Source organism: Rutilus rutilus (genome assembly GCF_951802725.1).
Source record: "Rutilus rutilus genome assembly, chromosome: 4".
NCBI lineage: Eukaryota > Metazoa > Chordata > Actinopteri > Cypriniformes > Leuciscidae > Rutilus > Rutilus rutilus.
Genome location: NC_140212.1, coordinates 35620352 through 35638790, shown reverse-complemented (window position 1 = coordinate 35638790; position 18439 = coordinate 35620352). Strand labels below are relative to the sequence as shown.

Genomic DNA, 18439 nt, shown 5'->3' with positions numbered 1-18439 from the left:
TAAAAAAATGAGTAAACTAGTCAGAATGTACAGTATAAGCTTTCTTTTAGTTTAATTTTAATTAACTTTTAATTTCCCACACCAGGAGTAATTTACATGGTTCCATTTTATAGTGATTATCTGTAAAAAAAAAAAGAATTCTATGTTCTATGCAAAATGTTCTATTAAAGAAAAGATAGAAAATAAATATTTGTGTGTGCTGTAAAGTGGTTAGAAAAAATGAAATCGGAATCGGTTAAAATCGGTATTGGCAGGTCAAACTCAATGAAAAATCGGAAATCGGCCAAGAAAATTGTAATCGATGCATCTCTACTTAGCCTCTCACCTTTGAGTATACAAAACGAGCCAATGGCAAGAAAATGCCATGAGTCTGCAGAATTTGCATAGCCTAACTCCGCCCCACCTCGTGGGTATATAAGGAAGTACGCTGGCAACATGCAGATATGTTTTCGCTTCGGAGCCAAGAGTTCTCTTCACTCCCACAAGCCAATCTGAATCATCTTCACTCTACGAGACGAGCGGCTCTCCAGTGTGTTTGTGCGACGGCACGTTCCAGCGAAATCGCGTTGCCTGCTGCTGATCTGTGCAGTGATCTGCCAACAGTGTATGTGTTTCTCCCTGGGCGCTTCAGCACTCTGCTGAGCTTTTTCCTCTCTCTAAAAGAGCTGCACGCGGCACGTCTTTTTCAAGACGATTCGCCCGTGTATTTTCTGGATGTGGGCGCGTGATTCATCTGCCTAACGGTCACGAGCGCTGTTTTGCGTGTTGGGCTTAATCACGTTCGGCAGCGCTCGTGGATGAGTCATGTTTTCATTGCGGGAACTGGACCATCGCGATGTTTATAGATCGAGACTCAATGATCTCCCTGTGGGTAGAGTCCCCTCTGCCACACCCTAATCTATCTCTTCCTCGAGGTGGGATACTTTGGCTGGTGGCCAGGGTGATCTGAGGGTTACGGTTTGGCATAATACAGACGAGCATTCCTCTGGCCACGCCCCCCTCCACATCGCAAACCATGGGGCTTCCGTGTGTGTCTGGTTCCTCTCGGGGACCCAGTGTTTTCATTCGTGTCTCCAGCAGATGATCTCATGTCACTCACAGCATCACAAGGCGGGCTTGATTCCTCTGGAAATGAGGATTCGACTGCGTTTTCCTCCCTCGGGAGTGCCAGCGTTAGTCGAGTCAGATCCAGAGCTGATAGCCATGCTTTCCCAAGCAGCTGAAAGCATCGGTTGGAGTGGCGCCGCCCTCCCCTGAGCACTGTAGGCTTGACGATTGGTTCCTGGGTGTGGCGCCTGCTGCTCTAACAGCACTTGCCCCCAGTACCTTTCTCCCGGACGTGCATCAGGACGCCTCCGGCTCGCGAGAGTCCCTGTGACTGATCGCGGCCCGCGGGTGTCCTCCGCTGCACTCGATCGTACAGCAATCATGGTATGTTCTCTGTCACTGTCGTGGCATAGGCATGCAATGCTGTGTGTCGCCTTTGAGGTAGTGCTGTCAGACCAGGCCGCCGTGGAATGCTGGTCCTTCCCTGGCCAACACTGACAGAACGCGGAAACCCACGCCCCCACGCAGGGACACTATGCCTCCCATGTCCGGGCTGGTCAATCCGCCGTGCACTTTACTGACCTCGCTCTACGGGCAACATCGGTACCTGCGTGATCCCTGGGCCAGGTGATAACCACAAGTGTGGTCCAGGAATGGGTTCAGCCAGGTTGATGTGAGGTAGGGATGGCGAAAACTAAACATTTTCTTGACCGACCACCGAGCCTCATTAGCCGGTTGAAACCGGTTAACCGATTAGTTTAAATTATGCTAGTAGGGCTGTGCGCATGAACAATAGTCACATCGCCGGAACATGCGATGTGAAGGGTAGTAGCACCCATGGTGTATTAAGAGAATGATGATTTCGTACAAAAAAGAAAGTCAAAATCAGCTATTTGGGACTATTTCGTCTACAGAAAGGAGGATGTTGACCAAAAAGAGGTACTTTGCCTGGAGTGTTATAAAGTTGTGGATGGTTGTCTTTTTAAAAAAGTCTTTTGTCTTTTATTTTTCGTGTTTCGCATTTATGAGGAAAAAACTATTTTACGTGACAGTTCTCCATTACGGACGCGACCGATCAAAGCGGCACTAAAAGACTGCTTTAAAACTTTCACAGAGACCTCAAACAGAAAGCACAAAGCCTTTCTTTAAAACGAATTTCGTTTTGTATTAATTGTATCTTAATTTTAATCAGTGTTTCATTATCCAATTTTCTCGATTTAATAAATAAAAAGTAAATATAGCAGATAGATATCACGACACGGAGGCGCCAGCGCCTGAACTGGAGCTAACGTTAATCTATCATCCATGAACCGAAACTCAGCGTATAGCTTACTCTCGCCTCACACACCTAAACAAACAGAAATATATATTATCTACAGAAATCTCTACTTTTAAACAGAACCATTCAAAACAAAATAAAACGATGTAATCCGAATGAAATGTGTATTTCTCTCCGGCGCGTTCACTACTGCGAAGATCGCGAGTCAGACTTCATCTTTGCAGCCGACACAGAAAACACTTGTTTATTAATAGACAATTAAATTTGTCTCATTGCAATATTTTACATTTACATTACTTTTGCTGGTTCTTTGTGACAGCTTTTAGGTGCTGTTTACATGAACGCGTCACTGCATCAGCACCGAAAACAGAGAGAGAGAGAGAGAGAGAGAGAGAGAGATTTTTTTTACTTATTTTGAGGAAATAATGAACAAATTACATCTGTTAAGAGCGCCGCCAAGTTGGATTGCGTAGAACGTTCACCGAATTCTGACAGAAATATGTTCTAATTTTGGAATAAAATATTAAGTGACCTTTTTGTCACTTGTAATGAAGCTTGCTTATTAGTGAAATTATTAATATCATGGAATGGTAATTATTTACTTTAGTAGGCCTATATTGATCATGGCTCGCAATATCGCAATATATAGGCTATCGTTGGGAAAAAAAATATCGCAATGTAATTTTTCCCCAATATCGTAATATTTTCCTAATATTGTGCAATATCGTGCCTGCAATTTCGCAACTCTGTCGCAACTCTCTGCCGCTCTGCCTCCCGCTTTGGCTACCTTTCTCACCTCCCGCTTTGGCTACCTTTCTCACCCGAAGCTTGCGGGTGTCGCGTTTTCAGGTGATACATCATAGATGATGTGTTACTACTGTATTTAAGCACTGTATCACACAAGTTGCAACTTACATCTGTGTCATTCTTTTTGGTGAAATGGTCTCACACACTTCTTTGCACGCTTCATCCTGTCGTCTGCCCTGGCTCTAACCTCGAGTGTTTTAGCTTGTTGCCTTTACTTTTCGCAAACCTTGTGAGCGTGCGAACCCAAACGCTGTGACCTCGCGCCAAATGTTTTTATTGGTTTATTAAGTAGCCTACAAACAGGCGAGTTATGAAAAATTGAGTGTGAGGGATTTGTTCACTTCACACAAAAAGATATTGGAATGAGATGGCTAACTGTAATAGCGTTTAGTCCACTGTCTATAATAGCCTAATTTAGAGATCACTTTTTTTTTTTTTAACCGACTACCGACAATTTTGACCGGTTAACGTTAAAACGGTCAACCATCGGTCAAACGGTCATCGGTTAACATCCCTAATGTGAGGGGGTCTGAGAATTCATCTCTTGGGACAGTCATCCGTCCGTGCGGTCTCCTTAGTCTGCTTCCCGCCGAAGCCGCCTCCCTGCGGATCCTCCCCTCGAGCCTTCACTGGCCCCGGGCAGGAGGAGGTTGGAATAGCTGGCCAAACGTCAGGCTAAGCTGCACTCTTGAGATGGGCAGCTTGGAGTTAGGGTTCAGTTCTTCTCAGGAGTTGGTAGCAGGACCACTCCTTCCCCCGGTGGAGGGCTGGTGGAGAATCTTTATTTTCTAAGAACTGATGCCCCTTCCTCCGAGCTCCAAGAGGCCGCGGATGGCAGGCATTTTCTGTTGGCAAAGCTTGCCTGGAATTCGGGCCGGCTAACTCTCACGTGATCCTGAGACCCCGGCCTGGATACGTGCCCAAGGTTCCCACCACTCCCTTTCGAGACCAGGTGGTGAACCTGCAAGCGCTGCCCTTGAGGAGGCAGACCCAGCCTTGGCACTATTCTGTCCAGTACGCGCCCTCCGTGCTTACGTAGACAGAACGCAGTGTTTCAGGACCTCAGACCAGCTCTTTGTCTGTTATGGTGGGAAGCTGAAGGGAAAGGCTCTCTTCAAGCAAAGGTTAGTGGTTGGTGGACGCCATTGCTTTGGCATACCAGCAGCAAAGTCGACCGTGCCCCCTTGGTGTGACGGCCCACTCCACCCGGAGTGTGGCCACCTCTTGGGCTCTAGCGCATGGCGCCTCGCTGACAGACATCTGCAGAGCTGCAGGCTGGGCGACAGCCAACACATTCGCGAGATTATACAATCTCCGAATGGAGCCAGTTTCTACTCATGTACTCGCTTCAACCAGCCGGTACTAGATTCTGCTCAGGTGTCTTCGCTTGCTTGCCATTCCTTTCCACGGACGGGATACGTGCGATATTCTCCTCAGGTGAGCCTTATAAGCCCTGAGTTTCCTCCAGTGCTGTTGACGTCAACGCCAGAGTTATGCCACCGCCAGCTTTCGCGTTGGCCAGGTGCCTCCATGTGCATGGTTCCCCCTCTAGGCGACCCCTACATGTGTTGTACATATACATTTCTACTGTAATCCTCTCTGAGCATGTGTCTTTCCCTCGGCAAGCCACATTGCCACTCCTGGGATTGAAATATTCCACCTGCGGCTGGACACCCCAGTGATTCACCATATGCAGCCCCCTCTGGGTCATATGTTATTCTCTAAGTCCCCTCCCCCCTCTCTCTCTCCCCTCCCCTCGGTCTGGCACTGATTGCATATTTCCACTGAGATATGTTTCCCAGTGTACCTTGGTATTCCTGTGTTAAGTAGGAGTCCTTCATCTGTGCTAGTCTCACGACAGGGATCTCAGACTTACGCAGGGCACTGGAAGACAGCCGAGGTGGCGTGATTAGACTGGGAACCCCATTCGTCGCACGACGTAACTCGTAGTAACCATGAAAGGGAACGTCTCGGTTACATATGTAACCCTCGTTCCCTGAGTAGAGGACGGAGATGTTACATCTCCCTACCACTTCCGCTGTACCGCTGGAACGCCGGAGTTCAGACTCAGCTCCTCAGCGAGAAAACATATTTGCATGTTGCCAGCGTACTTCCTTATATACCCACGAGATGGGGCAGAGTTACACTATGCAAATTCCGCAGACCCATGGCATTTTCTTGCCATTGGCTCGTTTTGTATACTTAAAGGTGAGAGGCTTTCTAAGTGAAACCCCATTCGTCGTCACAACGTAACGTCTCTGTTCCCTACTTAGGGAACGAGGGTTACATACGTAACCGAGACGTTTCCTGTATGATCACTTAATTACCAAACACACTGTGTAAGTTTTGAAAGATGGCAAATCATTTAATTCTCTTAAACACATTACACAACTGCAGAGAGGTCTGAATGCAGCAAAAGGGTTTTCTTTACTATAAACTGAGTTTTATGACTCATTTCATTGATAATTACCTGTAATAGGGTTGTAGGCGTTCCCTATGTTTGTGAAGACATTCCTGTAGGTTAGTGTGATTTCAGTGGTAAAAGGGCCAATATTTCCACTGCCAGATTGCATCAGTGAAGCTGAAAAAGCTATTTCTCTGTCTGTTATTGAAAAACACAAACAATATATTACTTAATAACACTGAGAATGTATACACTGAATTTAACATTATTCAAGCACACTTTCACCTCTATTTTCCTTTCTCAACTCCACTTGACCCAGAGTAAGATTTGATATTTCTGTGAAGGAATAAAGATTCTGTTAAATGACATTTATACAAATAATTGGGTAACATTTTAGATTACAGCCCGCAAAGTACTGCGTAATTCAAATGAACTCACAGTAGCCGCGTTTCCATTACCCTTGTAGCAACAATGACATCCGGTCAGCTGCTTTTCAAATTAGTGAATCCTGATCTCGCAAACACATCCTTCATTGTCTGAGAAGACAAGAGGTCTGTTCACGTCCTGCACTGACGCCCCTAAGTCTGCTTGGACTGTCAAAATTGCAACTTTGTGGCTCTCTAGAGAGACATTTGAGTCACAGAAGGCTTAAACAGACACAAGGCAGAAGACACTTAAACAGAAGGAACCCTGTTGTTTAAAATCCCCTCTCTCTAAAACCCACATGCCTTTGAATCACGTGACAAGCCTCAAAGACATTCCAGACATTCCACACACACGCACAAGAACACTCGTGGACTTTGAAACAAAAATCTCCACATATGATCCAATAGCAATGCTTTTGATATGTATTTTTATGTGTGTATAATTTCCATGGCAGATTGAGATGTCTTTGTTCTATCATAGAAATCAATTGACACCTAAAATGCTCAGAATTCTACATTTGAAATGCATATCTGTATTCCCATATTCTGTACACACCATTTCTGGTATCATTCTAATCGTAGTGATCTCACGGAATTGCATATATGTATGAGATTACAATGAAATGTATTCTCATGGGTATTATCTTTCTGAAAGAGAAAATACGAATTCTATCTCTCACATGACATAGTCAAAGTAGGCGTTTCTTCACAAACAAAGGAACTTTTTCCCGCTTCAGATCAGAAGATACGATTGGCTGTTGTCCCAAAAAGAGGGGGGAAGCAGATTCCCTTTAAAGGTGCAGACCCTCGCACCCCTCTCTCTCTCTCTCTCGCTCTCACGTCTTATACTGCTTCTTCTCCACGAGCAGCGCTTCTCCTCTCCCAACGGAACCAGCTGGAACAGGCCTTGGCCTCTCTCTCTGGGACGCATACCCCCGCGTCATGTAGGAGCTGCCCTGCCGTCCTTTGCAACTAAGTTCATACTCGCCTTCCCAGCAAACACAGAACGTTGGCGCAACGTAGCCAACCTTCTAACAACGTTTTAACAACGTGGCCAAAAGGTTGCTATAACTACGTTGTGTAGTGAAGGTTGTTACAGCGTTGTCACAATGTTGACATTAAACCACCGTTCAGGGCCATTGCTTAAGGTTGTGCCTAGGTTGTCAGGACAACCACTGGACTACATAATGTACTCGTCACTGCCCTGAAGCGGGAAAATCAGACTTTTTAATTCCAACCACCTGTTGTTGGGCTCATTGTGTTCTCATTCATCATCGAGCAAGGACACGTGAGTATTGCGTTTAGCCTACCTCAGCTATCAAACACAACCTACAACTTTAATTTCTAATGTGATTGTAGCCTCGCTCGCACTGTTTAGTTTGTCATTTGATTTTTCCGCTATTTAGTCTCATTCGTTTCTTTGCTCCTCTGGATTTGTGGATGTTTCCCCGGTGACACCTGCTTTCGGCTACTGTCTGCATACAGACCCGGTTTTGTTCATTAAATGTTCTGATCTGCCTTTGCTTTTTATGTTTTATTTATTATACTTAAAATAAATTTGTATATTCATTTATTTATTTATTTTTTTATATATTTTTTTTTTCACAAATGTATGACTTTTGGAAGTGCAATTTGATTAAATGCAGTTTTAATAAAGTTGAATTAACTAAACTTTCTGTCATTTTTACTCTTCAAAGTGTAGGCTACACTTGCAGTAGTTGATAGCCCTATTAAATAAAAATATAGATAAACAATAAATGATAAAAGTATATAATTATCTAACAAAATGCACCATATTGTCAGAACGTCGTCTCTCAGTTTATAAATGTCGCGCAACAACGTTGCTACAGCCCTGTCACGTCTTACAATTCTACGTTGTTACAATGTTGCGAGCACGTAGACAGCGACGTTGCCATAGCAGAAATGCAACGTGCCAGAGACGTTGCCACAACGTAAATGTGTTTGCTGGGTTTCCCCTCCACAAGGGAAATGATCTGAACTTTCTCGGTAACGTTAAATTCAAGTGAGCCTTTACATCGTCTCGCGAAACGACACCGGAAGACGACGCTAGACGCAAACCAGCCGGACACGTGCACACCCCCTTTTCCAGCATCCCACTGAAAGAGTACAAAATCTTGCAAGTATTGATCTCTCTAAAAGCTGATTTCAGGTGTCTAGCTCTTAGGTCTGTGAATTAAGTTACCCTCTTATCTCTTCTCTCTATATCCTTCTTTCTCTTTCATTTCATTTATTCTGATCACATTATTTCTTATGTTCTTGTTTGTTCAGATTATTTTTATTTATTTTTTCTGCTCGTGCCGGCGGCGCCGCCCCCCAAAAAATGCCGCCCCGGGCGATTGCCCGGTTCGCCCGTGCCAAAAAACGCTACTGCTCCTTATATGTTTTCCAATCTCTAAAATCAAGCCGTTCGACCTAGTGACGTCACACGGTCGGACGCCCCTCCCACGATTTGTGATTGACAGCAGCGTTTCAACACAGTCCCACCCTCGCTCGTAAGCGAGCTGTCTGTCATCACAGTCCGCGCGTCATTGTTGATACTCACTGGAGCACTGTCTATGAGCAGAATGGCATCTAAGCGATTGTGGTGTTCTGTTCTTGGGTGTAATAAGGAACACAGCAGTCATTTTGATGTTTCTAAATCCGAACCGCTGAAGACGCAGTGGCTGAGTTTTGTTTTCGAAGGGAATATTCCCCACGATCAACGTCAATGCTTTCATGTTTGCGCGAATCATTTCACACACCAGACTGCTTTACAAACGAGGGTCAGTATAAAGCTGGTTTTGCTAAGAAGCTGCTCCTGAAAAAAGGATCGGTACCAACTATTCGTGTTCCTGCTGCACCTCCAGAAGAACTGAAGTGAGTGTAATGTTTTATTAACCTTTATATTAATCTTTGCAAATCGCTAGCACGCTTCACGATGAATTCGGCTATTTTTACACTCAGGGTACATTACGGCATGTTTTCTATGTACGACGTTATCAATATAATTCATAATCCCACGTTTATAATGAACAACGCGTTATGGTTATTGTGTTATTGTGTTACAAACGGTGTATGCACAGAACAGAGGGGCGGGGTGAGCAAAGCTCATTATCATTTAAAGACACATGCACTTAAACGGCGTGCTGAAAACAGAGCTGTTTTTGGCCAGGTAAAATGAGTGTTTTCTTACAATACTAATGAGAATTTTTAATTAAAGTATATTACAAACTTTTCATTTAGACCCTAAAGAATCATATTAGCTTGTACAAAAATGGCATTATATGACCCCTTTAAATTGACTGCACTTCTAACGCCTGGTCTTAATAAATCATATCTGGTCCTTGGGTCTTTAACTGTAAGTCCCAAAATACAGATATACAGTGGTAATCCATATTGAAACAAGGACAATAAAGCAGAAGTTTCAGCAGATATTCTTTAATGATGTTCCACTGTTTAAGGTACACAGTGAGCACAACCATTGGGCATCTTTTCCAGGTAGCTTGTCTGGTGATAGTCCAATGCAGCTGCAGTAGATTTTAATTAGATAAGATTAATTATGTTAGTAACCATGAAAATCTAAACTTAGATTTTCATATTATGATAAACTTTTTATTACACTTCCCATTTTTATGTCTGATGGTGACTAACTTTCCATTCCAGATCTAACAATAAAACAGGATAACTTTTACTTCCTTTTTATTTAGGATGTAGCCACCAGACGAACTTTCGATATGATCTAACCTTTTAACAAACTTTTGACTCAATGTAACCTTGGTCAATTGGAACTTTGAAAATGGACTCAATGTTCTGTTTATTTTGACTGTATTGTGAAATTATTGACTGAAATATTAACCCCTTACAATGTTTTTTATATTTTGCTGACATAGCTAACAAAGGGTAATGAAAGGGGGGGCTGGTTTTAAACAATTTAACCAATCATATTGATAGCGCATGACATGTTAGTCATGATGATTCTATTTTGATGTGTCTGGCTTTACCTAGGCCTGTCACGATAACAAATTTTGCTGGACGATAAATTGTCCAAGAAATTATTGCGATAAACGATAATATTGTCATTTGAGACCATTTTCATCTAATATAATGATAATGGCATAATAATGCAGGTACACCTTTTCAAAGATCTATAAACTTTTATTTCTTAAGAATATTAAACACTGAAAACGGAAAACATTTTAAATATCCACAAAAAAATTAACAAAACAACCAAAAACTATAAAAGCAATGGACTCTCAGTGTCTGTTAACAAAAAAAATCACTTGAATAAATACCAAAAACAATAAAATGGATGTAAACAAAATTGCACTTCAAAAAATATTAAACATTAGGCTAAGACATAAATAGTGATACATTCCATAAGGCAAAACTGCCGGTTAGGACCTTTGTAAACAAATAAAATAAAATAAAAACCCAACAGGCCATATCACACCATTTTGCACTGTCCTCCTGTTACTTTGTCGACTAAACAAACGCCCGAGTGATTGTGTAATTTACTGTCGGGAAGACGGAGACGCACTTTATTGCGTGTATATGCTACACACTGAAAATACTTGGTTGGGATTAGGGGCGTGCGTATTACACGCCATAAAGTGCATATCATATGCACGCAAAAACTATTTTTGGCGTATAAATGGCACGAGAAATAACATTCGTGGTATAGATACGCATTTGCATGAGATCGGGCTCGCTGTCGCGTTTGGCTTTGAAACCAATTCCATCTTTTTCTTTTTTTTCTTCCTCCAACTCACAACTTCTCTCTCTCCCGGCAGTAGCCGCAAGCAGTCCCGCCGGCGCTTTCCCATACAAAGACCATGTGACTGACAAGCGGCGCGGCGCCGCCTCCCCACACAAAGACCATGCAACTGACAAGAGGATTCGCTAAGGAACCGAGAGTGGTCATCCAGTCTATTTGGTAGAGCGAGAGAGAGACGAGGAAAACAAACAAGCATGCAAATGGAATTATCACGGCCGGAAAAATTATCGAGCTCATTTTTTTTATCGTGCGATTAATTGATTTATTGACTATCGCGACAGGCCTAGCTTTACCCTATAAAGCCTATTGTATTCTTATGTTGGGCCGAGAATCTCTGAGTATTGCTCGAGAACTCCCGGCCGTTTGAATAAACCATCTGAGGGACATTTACTGAAGTCTGTCTCGTTTATCATTTATGCTGCGCAGCAAGAAAACTAGTTAGTAAGAAAACAAGTTTAGACTAGGTGACTTATTGAGTGGGGACGTCGATTTGTAGACCCAGATAGACTAAACGTCGACAGTAGACGTTAGGGGACGTCGATTTGTAGACGAGACCCAGATAGTCAGATTCAGTGCGAAAAATCCATTACACAGCATACATTGGGTACCATCTTTGGCACTGTTCACAATGGTAAACATGAAAAGGATTAATTATGTAACAAACCACTAACAGTTATAGTTATGTGTGTTAACCAATTACATAATGCAATGAATAAATATTAAATAACATGTTCAATTGCTTAAATATTTTTGTTTACCCAAAGTAGTCCTGACTGAAAACATTTGAAAAATTTTTATTCAAACACACACATTTGTTTTGCTTAAACTTTTACGTCACTTCACTAAACGAAAATATAGTAAAATAAAAAGTACTTGACAAAACAATCAGTTAAAGGGTTTATGAGGATATAAGAAAAACTTAAACCAAGAGAGGATCAACAACAGCAAAAAATTTAAGAAGTGAAATTGAAATATTATGTCACGGGTGACAAAATGCGGGGAAAAGCGGAACCTTTGTTTTCTTCCCATGTTTCCCGAGGGGAATTATTTTGGTGTAACACCTCACTCCGGTTCCGGGTGTAGCGGAGATATTGCGCGAACTAATTACAGCTGATGCACGACAGGTGTGAGGGAGAGAGAGGAGCGGTGTTTGTACAGGCTTTCCGCTTCACAAGAGGAGGATAAAAGAGCCATTCAGAGTCGAGTTAGGGCGAAGGTTGGAACTGGTAAAGGTTGATCGGTGTTCAGTTGATCAGTTGTTTGGCTGGGTCTCAGTTGTGTTTTGGGGTAGAAGATCTCCTGTAACTGTTGTGGAATACTACTGGATTGAACTGCTGCTCGGATCTGCTATGGAAGAGGAAGGAAGAAAGATTGGAGAGGAATTGAGAGTGAATATTTCCGTTGAAATGCATGGATGAAGCGAGGCTTCTGATCAGCCCTACTGTGTGAGTGATTTGCAGTTGTTTGCCTTACCTGATGCACGCTGAATTAATGCTGTGGATTTGTAGTGAACACGAGTGCTGTGTGCTATGCTGAGAAGAGTCTTCCAACACCTGCTTTCATTCTTTCATTCCTCATTGAAGGCTCCTGATAATCCTCTCCCTCTCTCTGAAAGTTCAAGTCTCATGAAGAATCGTATGGTTGTGGAAAAGTCACAATTTCCCTCTCACGACCTGATAAGAGAAGCTGCTGTTAAGAGAAGAAAAGCCCACCTGTTACCTACCGTCTGAGTCCTGCAGATGTGCAGCAACGCTGTGAAGTGAGTTTTAAAGTCACAATTTCCCTTTTATGTCCTGACGAGAGAATCTGCTGTTAAGAGAAGAAACCTTACCTGTTACCTACCGCCTGAGTCCTGCAGATGTGCAGCAACGCTGTGAAGTGAGTTTTAAAGTCACAATTTCCCTCTCACGTCCTGTTAAGAGAATCTGCTGATAAGAGAAGAAACCTTACCTGTTACCTACCGCCTGAGTCCTGCAGATGTGCAGCAACGCTGTGAAGTGAGTTTTAAAGTCACAATTTCCCTTTTATGTCCTGACGAGAGAATCTGCTGATAAGAGAAGAAACCTTATCTGTTACCTATCGCCTGAGTCCTGCAGATGTGCAGCAACGCTGTGAAGTGAGTTTTAAAGTCACAATTCCCCTCTCACGACCTGATAAGAGAAGCTGCTGTTAAGAGAAGAAACCTTACCTGTTACCTACCGCCTGAGTCCTGCAGATGTGCAGCAACGCTGTGAAGTGAGTTTTAAAGTCACAATTCCCCTTTCACGACCTGATAAGAGAATCTGCTGTTAAGAGAAGAAACCTTACCTGTTACCTACCGTCTGAGTCCTGCAGATGTGCAGCAACGCTGTGAAGTGAGTTTTAAAGTCACAATTTCCCTCTCACGACCTGATAAGAGAAGCTGCTGTTAAGAGAAGAAAAGCCCACCTGTTACCTACCGTCTGAGTCCTGCAGATGTGCAGCAACGCTGTGAAGTGAGTTTTAAAGTCACAATTTCCCTCTCATGTCCTGGTAAGAGAAGCTGCTGTTAAGAGAAGAAACCTTACCTGTTACCTACCGTCTGAGTCCTGCAGATGTGCAGCAACGCTGTGAAGTGAGTTTTAAAGTTACGATTTCCCTTGCATGTCCTGATAAGAGAATCTACTGCTGAGCGAAGAAACATTGCCTGTTATTTACTGTCTGAATCCTGCAGATGTGCAGCAACGCTGTGGAGTAAGCCTTCCCAGCCACTATTACACCATTGGGTCTCGAAGACAGTGAATAGTCGATCCAGCGGCTACTCCGGCCGAATAGCCTTAGAAGACAAGAGTTGCTCATTCTTTCCCCAAGTTGATTATTATTCAATAAAGATTGTTGCTTGTGAACTAAACTACTTGCCTCCTCCTTTGTCCGTCTGTCGCGTGCCTGTGGTGTCGGCTCCTCACGGTGGTGTCTGGAGTCAGGGGCGGCTGGTCATCCGAGTCCGCCCCGGCCTGCACCGGTGACAATTACTCTAACCACGAGGAATTAATTACAACTTTTATGTATAATCCCAGTGGTATTCCATGAATAATTAGAAAGATAATAGAAATAAAACAGTGCACTGTACAGTATCTTGAATGCCTCCATGATATTGCTGTTCATTATCTGTCAGATTTGCTGCACCAATGCATACAGGTTCAGGCACTACTGTTAATAATAATGTAGCCCCTATTAATGTACTACAACCTTAAACAAACAAAACCCCTTTTAGTGAATTACAGTATTATATTATTATGTAAAACAGTATTAGGTATTGTAAAAATTTCACCTGGAGTAAGTCAGTGTGGTCACTAGGAAAGCACTACAGCCTTTGTGTAGCAGATTGGGTATTTCCCTTCGTTCCTCCCCCTGGTGGAGAACTGAATTATTTGCCCAGTAGAGTTAGTGGTGTCAGGTAACCGGCTGGTGACTAATTACCATGATTACGCTCTAAATAAAAATCCAGCCTTCAAATGGCTGGGGACGTGTTACTTTTTGCATCCTGGTTGCCTGTTCCTAGTGGAGTCGTGTGGTTCGGGGCATTTATTCTGCTCATTGTTTGATCAGTCACTACACAATTCGAGTGCAGCGAGAACCTGTACAGTCGTGTTCGAATCATTGTGAACGCAGTCGGAAGGAACGTTCATAACAGGCTTGCTTCCAGCTCTGAGCGGTGTAAGCTTATCTTTAATGGCAAGACGCACGGCCCCGGATTACGCTGCTGTTTTGTTTCTATTTTGAATGTTGTTTTATTTTCATTAATGTTCTTGTTTTGTGGTATTTTCTTTTACTAGTAATTGTTATAATCTGTGTGATTTTCTTTCTAATTTGTATTTTGTAGACGAAGTGCTTCCCATTGAGGAAATCTACTGAAGAACAAGCAGCTGTTGATTTATAAAGTTTTCTTTTTTTCTGTTATTTGTAATTTAATGTAAGTGCTCGGGTCTCCTGTGGCCAATGGTAAAAAGGGAACTTTGCCCACCTCTCTTTTTGGGGTGTAGTGTTTAACACTTGAGTGTGAGTTTCTCATTCCCTTTCTAGTGTGCAACACCAGTGTGAGTGGTTGGTTGTAGTGAGCGATTACTGTTTGAGGTGGGGCAGGATTCTCTTTCCCTGTTAGTGTCTTTTGACGACCCAAGTGCTGCCCGTAGTGTTTAAATCTTTATTTTTCTTTTCTTTATTTTAAGTACCTTTTTCTTGTATGTGTCGGTAATGTAAAAGGTAAATGTATTGAAGGTACTTATTAGTGACTGTCATGTGCATTATATTTTAATAAAATAAAAATTGTTTTAATTGGCAGAGCTGTCTCAGTTCTCTCTGGAAAGAACGAACCTGGGGTTTAGATTTTCTGAGTACTATTATATCCTGGGGTGAAAGTCCCTAGGTGGCGTAGTTGGCTACAGTTAAGACTTTGAGTATCTTCACGTGAGCTTTTGCTTATCTTAGTTATCATCTTGCTCTCCGCCTCACCATCTCGCCACATACAGTAATCCATAACGACCCCAATGGATGAATCAATGTCTTCTCAAGTGAAACGATAAGTGTATGTAAGAAAAATACCAGTATTTAAACAATTTTAAACTGTAGACTATCGCTTCAGATGAACTATCACCAGCGAATGCATGAGAGGGTTGAGTCCACGTCAAGAGTGACATGAGCGAGCCGAGAAACTCACGTGAAAGTCGGATGCCGTCTTTTTTCTTTTCTTTTTTAAACATTGCTCACAATAAAATACAAACAACAGATAATAACAATTAGAAACAAACACGACAGTTCTCACGTGAGTCGAGTTTCACATCGTGCTTCTGTCAAGCTTCACATTGCGCTTCACAGTGAGCTTAAATTTACGTCAAACATGAACTAGATTCTCATGCACATTCGTAAGATTAATCAGTGGAAAGGTTGAAAAAGGAGAAGAGGACCAAGCAAGAAAATAAAAAAAGGAAATGGAAAAAAGTGCTACTTTAAAATAAGAAGTGTTGTAGCCTATGTCTCTTTTGAAATTAGTTGTTTTATTAAATAAAGGTTTCCGAGTCAGTGATATTAGATTGTGTGTATGCATTTTTATTTTACTTGCCCTGTAACTACATGGAACAAGAATATATTTCCCCAGTATTAAAAATTTATTTTTGCAATAGTTTTTGTTTTACTTGCCTTGAAACATCTGAGCCCAAACTAAAACATCTGCACTTTTGGTATCAAAAATAAAAATACTGTATAAATGCACAGATATGTACATTCTCATTTTTAAAATCCTACACATTATGTTGGTACACTATTATTACAAAAAGATACACAGTGTTTGTTCTCGCTTAATTGCTCAAAAAGATTGTTGTATCAATAAGTACCCTTTAGTTCTAAAATACTTACAGTATAAATAATTTGTTAATTATCCTGGTTGTTACCCTTTTATTCCCAAAACTTTATGTATTGTTCCCTTTACTTACATGTAAGTACTTTATAGGTACACTATAATTACTGAAAGTTACACTAAATTATGTTTTATTAACAAAGTTCGGGAGGAGCAGGTTCAGATAACTAACCAAATTATGCACAGCTGGAGATTAATCAGTAATCAACTCAATGACAGAGTATAAATTCACAGCAGACCTATCTCTGTTCATTGAAAGTTTGTCAGCATCCCTCCTCCACCCCATCTCCTCACTTCCAGTTCCATCTACACTTACCAACTGGGGGAGTACTTTGGGTTCGGGCCTAACTCCGAGCTCGGAGCCCTCTCCCCGGACAGCACGCCAAATACGCATAAACTTATTGTACTAATTATATGTAGATGTGAACTCGTGAAATTCATCTTAATTACGCAGTCCTTTCTGTGCTGTAATCTAAAGCTTTACCACTAATTGTAATGGAAATATTAGACAATTTACACACTAAACTTACACTACACTAACATTTACACTATGCAATGTATTGTATTGGTGTTTCACTTTGAGGATCATTGATAAAAGAGTGAATGTTTTATTGAGGTACCATCATTTTTCTTGTTCAGCTCTTCCAGGATAAACGTCTGTTGTTCTGCAGCCTTCTCAGCATCCCTCAGTCGTGTCTCTAAAGCTCTGATGTTTGCTTTCTGCTCTGTATCCGTTGCGGTCAGTTCTCTGTTGATGGTTTTCTGCTCTGCAACGGTGGCGGTCAGTTCTCTGATGTTCACTTTTTGCTCTGTAACTGTGGCGGTCAGTTCTCTGATGTTCACTTTCTGCTCTGTTACTGTGGCGGTCAGTTCTCTGATGTTTGTTTTCTGCTCTGTAACTGTGGCGGTCAGTTCTCTGATGTTCACTTTCTGCTCTGTAACGGTGGCGGTCAGTTCTCTCAGCGCTGCATGGATGTCAGTGAAGAACAGATGGTAGTTTTGTTGGCTGTCAGTTGAAGCTTCATCTCTCAAAGTGTCTGTTTGAGGTGGATTCTGTCTTCCGTCCTCAGATCTGAGCTGTTGACTGATCTCATTATCATTGAGTCCTCCATCTACCTGATGCTGTACGACACACACAAAGGTTTCCAACAGCAGCAGTAAACATACTAAACCCTTCATTCTTCACTGATGTTTGTTTCCAGCTCTTGCTCTGTCATCCTCACAGTCTCTCATGTTCCTTTTATAGTGTCCTGATTTACTGTCTTTTGTACTTTATCTATATTGCTCCAGAAAAATAAGTAGTTCAAGTTAATTGTTAATCATAATCAAAGGAATGTTCCGGGTTCAGTTAACGTTTATCTCTATTCACAACATTTGTGGCACTATGTTGATCACAACAGAAAATAACTTGATTCATATCTCTGTCCCTTCAAAAAAAAAAAAAAAAAAGCACTGTACGTCCATATGCAAGTTTGAGTGACTATATTTAAATTAAATACATTAGCTATTGTCACGTGCCAGTGATTATCCTGACCGCTGATATATTTCTGACCTCTGATATAGATGGTCACATGACTCTCAGGTATCCATAAGCATATCTTACAACAGTAATCAGGCTTACCAGCTTTAGGTTATGACATAAAAAGAGGAAACATTTGGATATAAATGTACACAGACAAAATTAGTAAGTGATGTTTACATAGGTGGCTATACTATTTTAACATACTGCTTTGCCCATTTATTTCCATTGTAAGTGCCTGACAATTTTTTTTTTTAAATAATGAACAAATTGACATTTATTTCTGTGGTGATTGATTTCATGCCACAAATATTGTGTAAGTAAAATCCACTGAAGCCAAGTTTGCAGAGAACCCAGGTGCAGTTTATTTACAAAACGTGATCAAACATAAAACAAAGGCATGACATGAAATGAACTCAAAACATAAACATGGACATGACGCTTACCACAGTGGTTACAAGGAAATAATACTACATGAATAATACAATAAATAATACAAACATGAGGGCTTAAATATACAAGGACTGATAACAAGACAGTGGACACCTGTGCACAAATTAACCAATGACAGCATGACACAATCACATGGGGATCACATGACAGACATGGAACAAGAACATGAAACAAAACCAAAACAAGATGTGACATTCCTTGGGTGGAGGTATGGGGTTTTGGCCTGGAATGGGCTCATGGGCTGGAGTCCCCTCTGGACGCAGGTCAGGGGCTGGGGGCTCTGGCATGGCGGTGACCATCTTGGCAAAGGGGTCTGGCGTGGGGGTGGCCATCTTGGCAGAGGCCTCTGGAATGGCGCCG

At 42.0% G+C, this 18439-nt stretch overlaps 1 long non-coding RNA gene across 1 annotated transcript; it reads right to left on the bottom strand.

The window, feature by feature from the left end:
• Window positions 1–5668: 5668 nt before the first annotated feature.
• Window positions 5669–16825, bottom strand: LOC311289951. Its single transcript, XR_014627251.1, has 3 exons — window positions 16728–16825; window positions 5823–5873; window positions 5669–5735 (listed from the first exon to the last, which is right to left on the bottom strand). It is a non-coding gene; the product is annotated as an uncharacterized lncRNA (long non-coding RNA).
• Between the last annotated feature and the right edge of the window lie 1614 nt (window positions 16826–18439).